This window comes from Psammomys obesus, unplaced genomic scaffold, assembly GCF_907164565.1.
Source record: "Psammomys obesus unplaced genomic scaffold, mPsaObe1.curated_primary_1811, whole genome shotgun sequence".
Classification (NCBI taxonomy): Eukaryota; Metazoa; Chordata; class Mammalia; order Rodentia; family Muridae; genus Psammomys; species Psammomys obesus.
The window spans coordinates 12,898,285-12,911,551 of record NW_026596064.1 but is presented as its reverse complement, the minus strand read 5'-3'; the positions used below and the strand labels follow the sequence as shown (position 1 = coordinate 12,911,551).

Below are 13,267 nucleotides of genomic sequence, written 5' to 3'. Positions count from 1 at the left end.
TCCCCTTCCTCCTTCCTCTGACAGCTGAAGAAGCTGAGGGGACAAAGACGAGCTGAGCACAAATATATCCACATTCTACTCCCTTCATCATGGGTTTCAGGCACATCAGACCCAATAGGGTGCTAGAGTTGCTAGGAGGCGGAGCCTGGTACAAGGACTTTGTTCAGTGGCCTGGCCATGATGTGAGTGGTTATGTTCCAACACATACAGCTGCAATGAAGCGTTATCTTGACACAGGCTCCCAAATGAGAGGCTGACTGTGGATGAAAACTTCCCAAACTGCCAGCCAAAAGGAGCCTTTTCTCTTTTTAAGTTTGTTATGTCGGGTGTTAGAGTAATTTGAAGCTGACTAACACACGTTTCACAGTCTGGGACTGCCAGTGGTCCCCAGCAGACACATCTGTTTCCACGTGAGCTTTCCCAGAGAGCTTGTATCCAGTGAACTCATTCTCCTAAGTGCTGAAACAGCAAACGGAACTTCCATAGCCTCTGATCACCATCTCCAGTGTATCACACCTTCCTGTTTTCCTCCTCACCCTTTCTCGGTCTCCTTTTTTCTTTCCTCTCCTCCTTCAAAAACACTGGAGCACCCCCATGTCCAGTCCCTCGCACCCCTCTCTTCTAAGAGAGCCCATCTTGCCCCGTGCTTTAAATGAGAACTCTGAAATGGGTCATCTTGGAAGGTAAGTTTCAATATCTAATCGTCTCACCAATACTTCCCCCGGCTAGGCAGCAAAGCACCTCAAACTTAACATGGCTAATGCAGAAATCTGTTCTTCCCAGGGCTTCTCTGAAGGCAGAGTAAATGATATGATTTCTGCGAACAGTTGATATTGATCCAGACTTCTCTTTCTGCTGCTTGTATCTCCGTTCCATCTGTAAATCCAGTCCATCCCTAATCTGGTCATTCCTCACCACCTCTGTGGCTCCCTTTCTTATCTAAGACACTTTCATCTTTCCTCAGCTTGCCTCAGTGGATTCTGTGGTAGGCATCATGGCTACCATACTGCTAAGTGGTTCCTGCCGTTATCTGGCCACATGACCGAGATCTCACCAAGAGAGAGCAGCTGTGGAGAGTGTCACTTCTGAGCCAAGGCCTTTGGGAGTGTGTGTGCCTTTTCTCTGCCTGAGGTCTGAATGTGTAACTCAGCCATGACATTGGCACGGCAAGGTCCTGGGGGGCTGTGAGGCCTTCAGATCTTCAAAGGAGCCTGATTGCCTGAATGAGTTCGTGGGAGAGAACCTCACACAGACTTGGGACACCCTTCTTAGATTGTCAATGCAAATGACAGATAACCTGCTGTCGTGGGCAAACCACTGTGTTTCTATTGCATTGGGGCAGTTTAGCCTGTTGATCTCCCAACAAGATCTTTTCTGATGAATGTGTGTGAAATGCCACACCTTCCTCCCCGCCAAGCTTGGTCAGTGTTCATTGTCAACTTGACAGAATCTAGAATCTCTAGGAGACAAGCCCCTAGACACACCTGTGAGGGATTATCAAGATCAGGTGGAGTATGGCACTATTCTTTGAGCTTGAATGCCAGATCACATGAAGTGCAAATGCTAACTGAGAACTGGCACTCACGGCTCTCCGCTTCCTGACTATGGACGGATGTGACCAGCTGCCTCCTCAAGCTCCTGCCGCCAGCCAGCCTCCTCTTGAGCTAGAAACCAGAACAAACCTTTCTCCCGTAAGTTGTTCTGCTGAGATATTTTTGCTTTAGCAATGAGTAAAGTAACTGATAACCACCCAGTCCAAATCCCGTTATCTGTTTTTTGACTCTATTGTATTTTCCACTTACAGTGCCATGTATGTTTTCTAATCATGCACCTTTCCCCCCCGAAAAGAATGAAGGCTCCATGACACCGAGAACCTTCCTGTATCTACTTGGCATGTTCTTCCAGCTCTGAAAATGGTCCACAGAATGGGGATATCCCATACATGGGGTTGAACAAATAATCCATTCACATTTGAGACATCTTTCATTGGTTTTGTTGTGAGCTGACAAGTATGATACCCAGAGTTCTACACATCTGTATTTGAATGGCAAATAGCTTCTTTTAAACCCCCAGGCATTTGAGAGTTTGTGCCTAAGAAGTACTCACCAAGTCTTCTGATAGTGGACGAAAACAAAGTTCTGTCAGATTTTACCATCGGTTTGAATGAATGGCTCTACCACCCTTTTCCTTTTGAGATGGATTCTAGCTATGAAGGCCAGGCTTGCCTGGAACTCAGAATCCTCTTGCTTCAGCCCCCTGAGTGCTGGGATTCAGGTGTGAGCCGCCATGCCTGGCCCCATTACTTTTGTTTTGTTTTCAAAGAAGGAATTCTGTTATGAGTGCTATGACTTAAGATGTGTAATTTTAACATGTCATTCTTTTCAGTCACAGGCTTAATGAAACACAGTTGCCCTTTGGGTTTAGAGGAAGCGCTATTAGCCAAGGGTGCATATTTCTGTCTCTCTGAGATTTATCATTCGTTAGGCTTTCTCTTTCCTAACACTTGATCTTGTACAACCTCAGTTACATAAGTTCCTGACTCTGGATGGTGCAACTGAGATTTGGCTGTTTGTCAAAGCTGACCAAGGATACTCACACATGCAGGAGAAACTCCACTTTATTTTGGGTATTTTTGGTCATCATGACTCTCTTTTGTAATGCTGTACCAGAACTTCCATCCAGCCCCGTGAGCATGAAGGGAAACAACAGACTCTTAAGAGGCCTGTGGTGCTCAGGAGCAGTGTGCAGGAGGCTGGGTATATTTCATGCATTTTCCGCTCACTGTATCTTCAGCTTGCTAAGGGCTTATCAGAACACTCTCTAACAAGCCAAAATGAAGCATCTGTATTGTTCCTAAAGGAAGGATGTATGGGTGTGTGTGTGGGGGGGGGGGGGTTTCAAGTACATGAGGAGGAGAAGGAAGGGGTTAGGCAAGTAGACCGCCTTATTTTGGTTTTGCGGTTTTGAGATAAAGTCTCACATAGCTCAGCCTGGCTTTGAACTCACTGATGAGACGAGACCAGTCTTCAACTTGTGATCCTATCTCTCCCTCCCAAGAACGGGGAAGACAGGAGTGCATCACGCTGTCCTGGTGCTCATCAGCAATTTAAAAGGGACAATTCACAGAGGGCTTCTCCGTGACTTGGCACAAGTGTAAGAAAACAAGCAGTTGCTCATAACCCTGGATGGCCGGACTAAAGGGAGATTTTTTTTTTCTCTTGACAGATTTTACTATTAGAAGCAAGTGTTATAAACGTTTGAGGGGGAGTGGGCAGTTCCTCACGCCAGCAATACTGTGGAGTAATGATCAGGGAGGCAGCTATACTCTACCAGGCTACAGATGAAAAGCAACACGTGAAGAAGGCAGCATCGCGCATGTTAACAACAGCAAAGCAAGAAATGATACATATTATTAGATTTCAAATCTAATGGTATGTCAATGACCTTTTGTGTCCGTAAAATTCATGCACATACAAGTATTTTAAGCACGGAGAAACCCGACTGTGTTCATTTTTTTTTTTTTAAGTTAAAATTTTAAGTGATTTTATAAAAATTACTGGAAATCTCTACTAAAGCATTTCTGAACTTTTATCTCTTTTCTCCCTTCCTTCCTCCTTCTTTTTGTGCTTCTGGGGATCAAACCCAGGGCCTTGTTATGACAAGCAAGCATTCTACTACCAAGATACACTCCACTCCCCATTTATCTTTATGAATATAGAAACACAGAATCCTGACTGGAAGTATCGGTACCGGCTCAGGATACCTCAAGACCAAGTTCTCAGCACAGGGAGATTTATTTGCCCCTGAGGGACAAAAGACAGGGAATAAGAGACAAAAACAGATGGATATAGAGGACAAGGGAGAAGGGTAAAGGAACAACAGAGAGGAGGAAGGGGTATTTGTTGGGGGGGGGATAGGAGTGGAGACAAATGACGACCTCTGGATAGACAGACATGGGCCTTAGGCAAATGGGGTTTACAAAGAGAAAACCTCATGTTAGGATGAGGTGTTAAACCTTAATTGGGCGTGTTAATTAGGTGAGCCAAAGGGGACTTTTGATTGCTGGATTTCAATACTTTGATAGCTGGACTTTGGTAGCCAGCCGTAGGCAGAAGGAATGGCCAAATAAAGAACAGACCTTGAAGGCTAGCTTTAGGAATATAATCTAATGGTTTTTAGCAAGGCAGAGGGGAATGGGGAGAAAGGCAAGGCCTGCCAGAGCCATGTCTGCCTTGCTTGGGCTGGCCAGAGGCCCTTTCACTAAGCAGCATACAGAAAACAAAGGTTTATGTTGCACAGAATCACATTTTAAATACATGATTTTTTGATCATATTTATATTACAGTTTGCTTAGCCACTTCCCAAATGCTGAACATTTATTCCTAATTTGTCATCAATACAAACAATGTCGCCATAACAATAGCGAACACATTTTCTTGGTTTGCTGTTTGGGTTGGGTTGTTTCCCTGATACACAATTCCCCAAACAGACTTTTCCAAATCAGGTCAATTATACAGTTTCCTAACTCTTGTTAAATCTTCAAAGGTTGCTCTCTATGATCAGAGAACCAGCGGGACTTTCAGCTATGATGAGACCATGAGTCTTCCTCCCTAAAATAAGTGTAAGAAACTGTGTATGTTTGTGGGTGTGCGCACTTGTGTGTGTGTGTGTGTGTGTGTGTGTGTGTGTGTGTATGCGAAAACAACTACCTTGGGGCTTCAGAAACTTACCAAATGGGAAAAATAATTGAAAAGCATTTATTTTTCAAAAAATGTAGAGCCTGGAAATGTAGAAGGAATGTACTCTCATACTCAGGACACCAAGGCAGGAGGGTTACAAGTTCAAGGGCAGCATGAGCAATATAGTGAAACCCTGTCTCCAAATAAAAAGTAGAAGTAAGGCCGGGGGGTGCTGTTCAGTGGTAGAGTGCTTTCCTGGGAGACACAGGACCCTGAGTTCAATCCCAAGTACGAACCGAAATCAGAAAACTGGTGGATTTGATCAAGACATACTGTATACATGTACTGAAATTACCAAAGACTAAATCTAACACATCCGAAAACAAACCAAAACAATTGCTGGAGCTTAGGGTAAGGACAGTGGCTCTGTGGCCTTCCTGCCAGCTGCAAGCTTCCAGAGGGGACAAGTGACTTGGACCAGAAACGCTAACTATATGAGCACAGTAGAAACAAACAGGGCCTCTCTGTCGCTCCTTCGCTTTGCTAGTGTGAGGACATAGGCTCAGCTGGGCTGCGCAGTGGTCTAGAAATTCAAGGGGGAGGCTGAATATGAAAGATACTGCAGGACCAGCCACCTCCCAGTTTCCCTGGATGACAGGGAAGGCCTGAATGTCTGAAAAAAAATGTGAAAGCCAAGGGAGACCAGAGACCTGTCCCAAATTGATTATCTGTCCCAATGCTCCCCACAAGTCCATCTGCAAAGGGGGAGAGGTCTATAGGCCTTGTAGACACAGGGGCCACCTCCTGGGGGAGGGGGACGGGCTTCAAAGGGCAAAAATCAAAGCCAAAATAAAAGCCTACGAAAGACACCATCAGCCACACATGCTGCTGGGAGACTCATCCCACAGTTCAAATCTAGATATCTATAGAGAGCTATCAATAGAGAAATATAAACCATAAGAAGATAGAATGAAACTTCCGGCTAAGAAGTTTCATTTCAGAGACAGGAATGAAAAGCTTACTAGATGGACTCAGCAGCGAATTGAGAAGAATTGAGAACCTGTGAACTCAAAGGCAGATGAACAGAAACCATACAAAAAGCAGAGAGGAAGGAGGAAAGGAGGAAGAAAGGAACAGTCCCAGTGACCTGTGAGACAATGGCAGGGACCAAAGACATGTGATAGGGGCTGTGGGGAAAACACTTGAAATAATGGCCAACAAGTTCTTGAATTTGATGTAAAACTTGAATCAAAGGTCTAAGAAGCAGGATTAAGAATACCTTTAATCCCAGCACGTGGGAGGCAGAGGCAGGCAGATCTGTGAGATCTGGTCTACAGAGTGAGTTCCAGGACAGCCAGGACTACACACAGAGAAACTCTGTCTACCCAACCCCGTCGCCCCCACGCACACATCCAAGAAAAATGAACTAACTGATATTGCTTACAGTAAATTATCTGATCACCAGACCTGTGCCTTTTATTTAGATTGTTAATGACTTAGTACGCATATCTTTCTTTGCCCGAGACAGTATCTCACTGGGCAGCCCAAGCTAGCCTGAAACTCACTGTGTAGCCCAGGCTAGCTTCAAACTCCTAGATGTCTTCCTGCCTCAGCCTCCTGCATGCTGGGATTCCAGGACCACCCCCCACACAGCTATCCTTCTATCTAAAAAGTGATTTACGGCTGTGGTCATTTCATCAGTACCACAGTCTAGCTTGCAGTAGGCACCTAGCAAGTAGCACATACGTTTGCGCGGTGCATTTTATTCTATTTTTAAAAACGTCATGTGTCTGTGCTCACGCATTTATAGGTACCGCAAGCTTGCGGGTGCCTGCAGAGGCACCGGAGCCACTAGGACCGGGGCTGCATGCAGTTGTGAGCTACCTACCGTGTGGGCAGCTGGGAACAGAACTCTGGTCCTCTGCAAGAGCAGTAAGAGCTCTTAACCACTAGGCCATCTCTCCAGCACTTTGCTTTGTGCTTTTAAAGTCAGGCAAACCTGCGCTCCGATTCTGACTGTCTGACATGCTGAAGTATCCCACGTCTCCAAGCTCCCATTTTATCATCCGTCAAAGGCTAATAAATGCTTGTCTCAGGGCTTAGGGATGAAATTACTCATATTAAGGACTTGCCCCTGGGAAGTTTCAAAGGACGCCGTCAACAGGATTGCTTTTGTTAGATGGTGGCAACATAGACCTAAGAATAAAGCTCTGTTGAATGGACATGAATGAATCTAGGTACCATTTTTTTCCCCCCAATGTAAACTGTGTGTTCGTGTCTCCTGACCTCTCAGAAGAATCTGAGTCTGGCCTTCCTGTTTTTAAAAATAATGTGCCTTAGAAAGTACACTTTTATCAGTTGTGTTTGGCAGGGCAATTGTTCCCTTCTGTGACGCTGTATTGTACAGACATTTTTTTTTTTCTAGTTAATCAGCTCCCTTTTTCTTTGATGATGAGAGTCGGAAATCTCTTTCTTGCCCAGCTGGAATAAATAAGGACTCTGTGTGTGTATAAAGTATAAAATACAGCCAGCCCAAGTTACTTTTATACCATGCTATCAAGAATATCTGATCCTGATTCATTCTTATCATTTGATGGCGTTTGGCTTCTTAAAGACTATGTTTGTTTAACAGTTCAACTCTTCTTGTCCATTTTACTGATCAGTGCTTCAAGTTTTGGGGGCCACATCTGTTTAACTGTTCATCCATTTAACTAAGCCTTACCAAATGTTTGCTGTATCCCCCCACCCCTGCCCCAGACTAAGAGGGAGCCCTGTAATAGATACAAAGGTGGAAAGGACCAGTATGCTAGCCGGAGAAGCATCAAGGTCATGGCAGAGGAAGGAAATGGATGTTTATCTTCTGTGAGACAAGCAGATGAATGGGCCTGACAGTCACTGTGTAAGCAAACCTGCTATAAAGGTCTAACACACTGTCACAAGGGCTTAGCTGCCTCCCAGGAATCGAATGTTTTGGTTGCACGGTGGAAGAATTCTCTAAGTCCTCAAAAGCAGTGAATGTCTTTGAAAAGCCAGATGGATTTGAAACGTCAGAGTTTTCCAAATAAAGAAAGGAGGAGGCGGAGATGAAGCAATCTGAGGGGTAGGGAGGGAAATGTGATGGATTTAGGGCTATAGCTTGGGCTCTGCTCTGATGCTCCATGCTTGGGTGGTCAGGAAGTTTGTGGCCCAGAGGAAGGTGAGGGCAGGGCTGAAGAGCTGTGCATGCACCACAGATCTGCACAGGGGCTTCTAAGCAAGAGAGAAAGGTCATTCCACGGGCACACAAAGAGGAGGATGGGGAGAGACGGGAGTAGAACACTGGTTTGGAGACTTGGCAGACCAAGTCGAGATGGCAAGTGGCTATGCCAAGGAAGAGGTAGCAAGGAGGGAGATGGAGGGGACAGCCAACCGGAGCCCTGGCATTGCTAAGACTAGGACAGCTGGATGATGCCCATTTCGTTCATTAAAAATCACAGACTGACCCAGTGAGATGGCTCAGCGGATAGGGCACTTTCTGCCCACCTGATGAGCTGAGTTCAATCCTTGGGACCCATGTGGTAGAAGAGAACCAACTCTCACAGGTTATCCTTTGACCTCTGCAGGGGATGTGCACCATAACACATGAATGAACACACACACACACACACACACACACACACACACACACACACACGAGAGAGAGAGAGAGAGAGAGAGAGAGAGAGAGAGAGTGGGAGATGATAGATAAATATAATTTTTTTTAAACTCACATGTCTATCTGGAAAACCCCCACAGAAGAGAGAAATGCATTGCCACAGTATAAATGCCCAGACAGAGGGCGGAGAGTAGAGACAGAACTAATTCTTAGAAGGTGAGCTAACAGTGAGGACAGCCTATGGGGAGCAGAAGAGGTGAACTCTGGGGCGCACAAATGGAGCTGCTGGAGGGCCTCAGCAAAACTCGGGCCAGGAGAGGCACCATGTCCTACAGCCTGACCACGGCCAGGGGGCTGGTGACGGGTCTGTCTCTGTTATATGCCAAGACCTTCTCCCCTGCCCAGCGAGCCAAGGATGAACCTCTTCTTTTGCAAGCCTCTGAAGGAACCCAGCCATGGTGTCATGGTGGTTTTAGAGGAACAACAAAAAGAGGGTCTGTGCACTACACAGTAGGACCTGCCAATTCCTTTGTTCTACCCTATTCCCAGAACACAAGCTGCCATCTGTGTCTCCCCTCCTCAACGTATTAGAACCAAAAGGAGGAAAAAGAGCCCCAGGGAAAAGCCTTCAGCTGTTCACGTTTGGGCCAGTGAAAAGGCCAGCTTATGCCTAGCCATTCTGCAGTGGGGTGTCCCAAACAACGAGTCTCGTTGTGTTCAGGTCTTCCAAATGGCTCTCAGTACAGTCATCTGTCCCTTGTCATCCGCTGATAATTTGTTTCAAGGTCCCCATGGATACCAAAATTCATATCTCACACATGAAATGCAGTTTTTCATAGAACCTATATATTCTCTCACATGGTAAATTATGTCTATAGTACTTACAGTGCCTAATACAAGGTAATGCTATGTAATTAGTTATTAAACTGTATCATTTAGTGAGTAAGGCCTAAAAGGAAGAATAATGTTTGATTTTGGTATGGATGAAATCACCGTGGGACTAAACACAAGACAGGAGAGTGGCAGTTTAGCTTTTTCCCCCCAAATACTTTTCATCTGTATTTGATTGAATATTCAGATGTGGATCATAGCTACAAAAGGTCACGTGTACATTAGCTGTAAGTTTGAAAAGATAAGCAGGTGATCTAATAAAAAGCCTTGGCAATATTCCTGGAAGCTCTTAGAACTAAAAGAAGAAACAACCACCAAAAGAAGCAGACAGCAAGAAATAATCAAACTAAGGGATGAAATCAATAAAATAGAAACAAAAAACAATCAATAAAACAAAGAGTTGGTTCTTTGAGAAAATCAGTAATATTGACAAGCTCTTCTCCAAATTAACTAAAATAAACCCAGAGAATCATAAGGATATATTTTAAAATCCTGCACTCTGCCAAATTGGAAAATATAAAAGAAATTGATAATTTTCTCAATACATACAACTTATCAAAGTTAAATCAAGATCAGATAAGCAATTTAAACAAACCTAAAACTCCTAGTGACATAGAAGCCATCATTAAATGTCTCCTAACCAAGAAAAAACCAGGGTCAGATAGTTTTAGCACAGAATTCTACCAGATTTTCAAGGAAGAGTTAGTATCAATGCTCCTCAAATTATTCCACAAAAAAGAAACAGAAGGAACACTCCCCAATTGATTTTATGAGCCCACAGTTCCATTGATACCCAAACCACATAAAGACCCAACAAAGAAAGAGAATTACAGACTAATTTCTCTTATGAACATAGATGCAAAATTGTATATACATATATGATATAGGTATTGAGATCTAATATCTACTTATATATCCATTTATGTATAAGGTCATATCATCTTCAAATAAAGATACTTTGACTTCTTCCTTTCCAATTTGAATCCTGTGGATCTCCTTCAGTTTTCTTATTGCTATAGCTGAGATTTCAAGTACTATACTCAATAGGTATGGAGACAGTAAACAACTTTGTCTTGTTCCTGATTTTAGTGGATCTCTCTCTCTCTCTCTCTCTCTCTCTCTCTCTATATATATATATATATATATATATATATCTATCTAGATCTACATCTACATGTATCTCTATATATGTTGGGGAATTTTTAACCAAGCAAGTGAAAGTTGTATGATAAAAACTTTAAGACACTGAAGAAAGAAATTGAAGACAATATCAGAAGATGAAAAGATCTCCCAAGCTCAGATCTATGGCAGGATTAATATAGTAACATGGCCATCCTACTAAAAGCAATCTACAGATCCAAAGCCATTCCCATCAAAAGTACAACATACTTCTTCACAGAAATTGAAAGGACAATTTTCAGCTTCATATAAAATACACACACACACACACTCACACACAAACCTAGGATAGCTAAAACAATCCTGAATAATCAAAGAACTGCCAGAAGCCTCACCATCCCCAATCTCATATTGTACTACAGAGCTGTAGTAATAAAAACAGCTTGGTACTGGCACAAAACAGACACACTGATCAAGGAAATAAATTAAAGACCCTACGGACACCTGATTTTTTGACAAACAAGCCAGAAATACACTGTGGAAAAAAGACAGCATTTTCAACTAATGGTGTTGGTCAAACTGGATGGCTGCATGTAGAAGAATACTAATAGATCCATATTTATCACCCTGCATAAAACTCAGCTTCAGATGGATCAGAGACCTCAACTTATGTATTTCTTATGTATTTCTGAAACTGATAGAAGAGAAAGTGAGGAGTAGTCTTAAACTCATTGGCACAGGTAAAGACTTCTTAAGTATAACACCAATAGTGAAGGTAACAAGACCAACAATTAATAAATAGGACCTTATAAAATTGAAAATCGTCTGTATGACAAAGGACACTGTCATGCAGACAAAGCAGTAGGCCATGAAATGGCAAAAGATATTTACCAACTATGCATCTAATAGCTAATATCCAAAATATATAAAGAACCAAAAATAAACTGTACATCAAGAAAACAAATAACCCAATTAAAAATGCAGTACAACCAGGCATGGTGGCACACGACTTTAATCCCAGCACTTGGGGAAGCAGAGGTAGGTGGATCTCTATGAATTCAAGGCCAGCCTGGTCTACATAGTGAGTTCCAGGACAGTCAGAGCTACACAGTGAGTTGTAGGCTTAGATTTTCAAACACCTATGTGGGAGGTTGGTCTGATGTGTGTTACTGGCCCTCAAGATTTGATCACACCTATCCTTGTTTTGTAAACCTGCCTGAAACATTCCTGATTGGTTGGTTAAATGGCCTATAGCTGGGCAGGGAAGAATAGGGTAGGTGTAGCTAAAGTTTCAGGACTCTGGGACAGGAGAATCATGGGAGACAGATGGACAGGAAGAGAGGAGGAAGGAGGATGCCACGATGGGTTAGTGTGGAGAAGAAACCACGTGGGCTGGGAGAAAAGACTCCAATAATGGCAGGAAAAGGCACACATGAAGAATTCAATCAAGTACCACGGGATTACGTATGGAAGGGAGACCAGATGAGAAGATTAAGGCAGATGGCATTGGATGGGGGCTGGGAGGTGGATGATGAAGTTAGTGAGACAGTGTAAGTGGAATATCTGCCTGGCCTGAGGTAAATAAGGCAATTATAAACTCAGGTGTCTGTGTCTTATTATTTGTGACAGCGGGCTGGATAATACTGCTGCACTAAACTTAGGGCTAAGAACAAACATAATATAGCACAATACTTACTTTTTATTTACTACAACACACCTACTTTATTTAAGGTTCTTTAACACCTCTACCTCACGTTAGGGAGGAGATTAGTAGGGAAAGGGTCTGTAGACCTCTTTTAGCTACTTCCTGCTCATTAGGGTCCTTGGGCTCTTTGGGGATATACCCATCTCAGTTGTCAGGATACCAGCTGTCCATTCAAACAGCAAAGTAGAAAACCACAGCAGCAAACAGCAAGAAACAGCAACAGTGGTGTTGCCATTCATCATAAGAGGCGAGACTCCGCCCAAACGGCAGTCTGCCTAAGCATAAAAACTCCTCAAAAGCAGCAAGAAACGTTCTTTGAAGCATTTTTCTACAAAAACCAGCAAAGTGATGCAAAAAGCACTGTCTCACTGTCTGTGGACTTCTATTTATCCCTCCTCAGAGTCCACAGGAGGATGTTTTCAGGCTCACAAAAACCACATCCCTTCCACGAGGTAGTTTCCAGCTGACAAACATCGTGTGCCTTTTCACAGGGGCTGTTTCCCATAGGGAAGAACATTCTCACATCCCACACTTGGGACCAGAACAAAAAACATAGCCACATGTTTCCAAAGAAACTGAGTTTCCAAAGAAACCAGAGACTTCCAATTCACTCTGTTTAAAGAAACAAATAAACAAAAATCTCAAAAGATAAAATACAAATGGTTGAGAAACACTTAAAGAAATGTTCGACACTCTAAGTCATCACGGAAATGCCAATCAAACTACTTTGATAAGAATGGCCAAGATCACCAATAAAAGAAGCGACAACCCATGCTGTAGAAGCATCGCTGGTGGGATGCAGAACTCTCCAGCCGCTATCAGGAAGCTGGAACTAGATCTACCTCCAAAGCCTGCTACTCCACTGTTGGACATGCACCCAAAGGACTCTGTATTCTACTGTAGATACAGCTGCTCACCCATCATCCTTGCTGCTCTGTTTAGAAGAGCCAGAGACTGGAAACGACATAGATATCTACATCAACAAACGGATGGTTAATGAAAATGTGGTACAGTCACACAATGGAATAGTAGTCATCCGTTAAAAAAGATGAAATCCACGGGCAAATGGATGAAGCTAGAAAAAAAAAAAGTTATCCTGAATGAGGTAACCCAGATCCAAAAAGGCAAATATGCTATGTGTTCTCTTACATGTTGAATATTAGCTTTTAAGCCTTTGAAAGACATGCTACTGTCCATATAACGACAGTAAGGGACTGGGCAGGGTGGAAGGCACCCTTA

At 43.4% G+C, this 13,267-nt stretch overlaps 1 protein-coding gene across 1 annotated transcript in view; it reads right to left on the bottom strand.

Moving 5' to 3' along the window:
- Positions 1-13,267, bottom strand: part of Slc12a8 (solute carrier family 12 member 8) — a 137,871-nt gene that overhangs the window by 16,262 nt on the left and 108,342 nt on the right. The gene's annotated exons all lie outside the window — the stretch shown is intronic.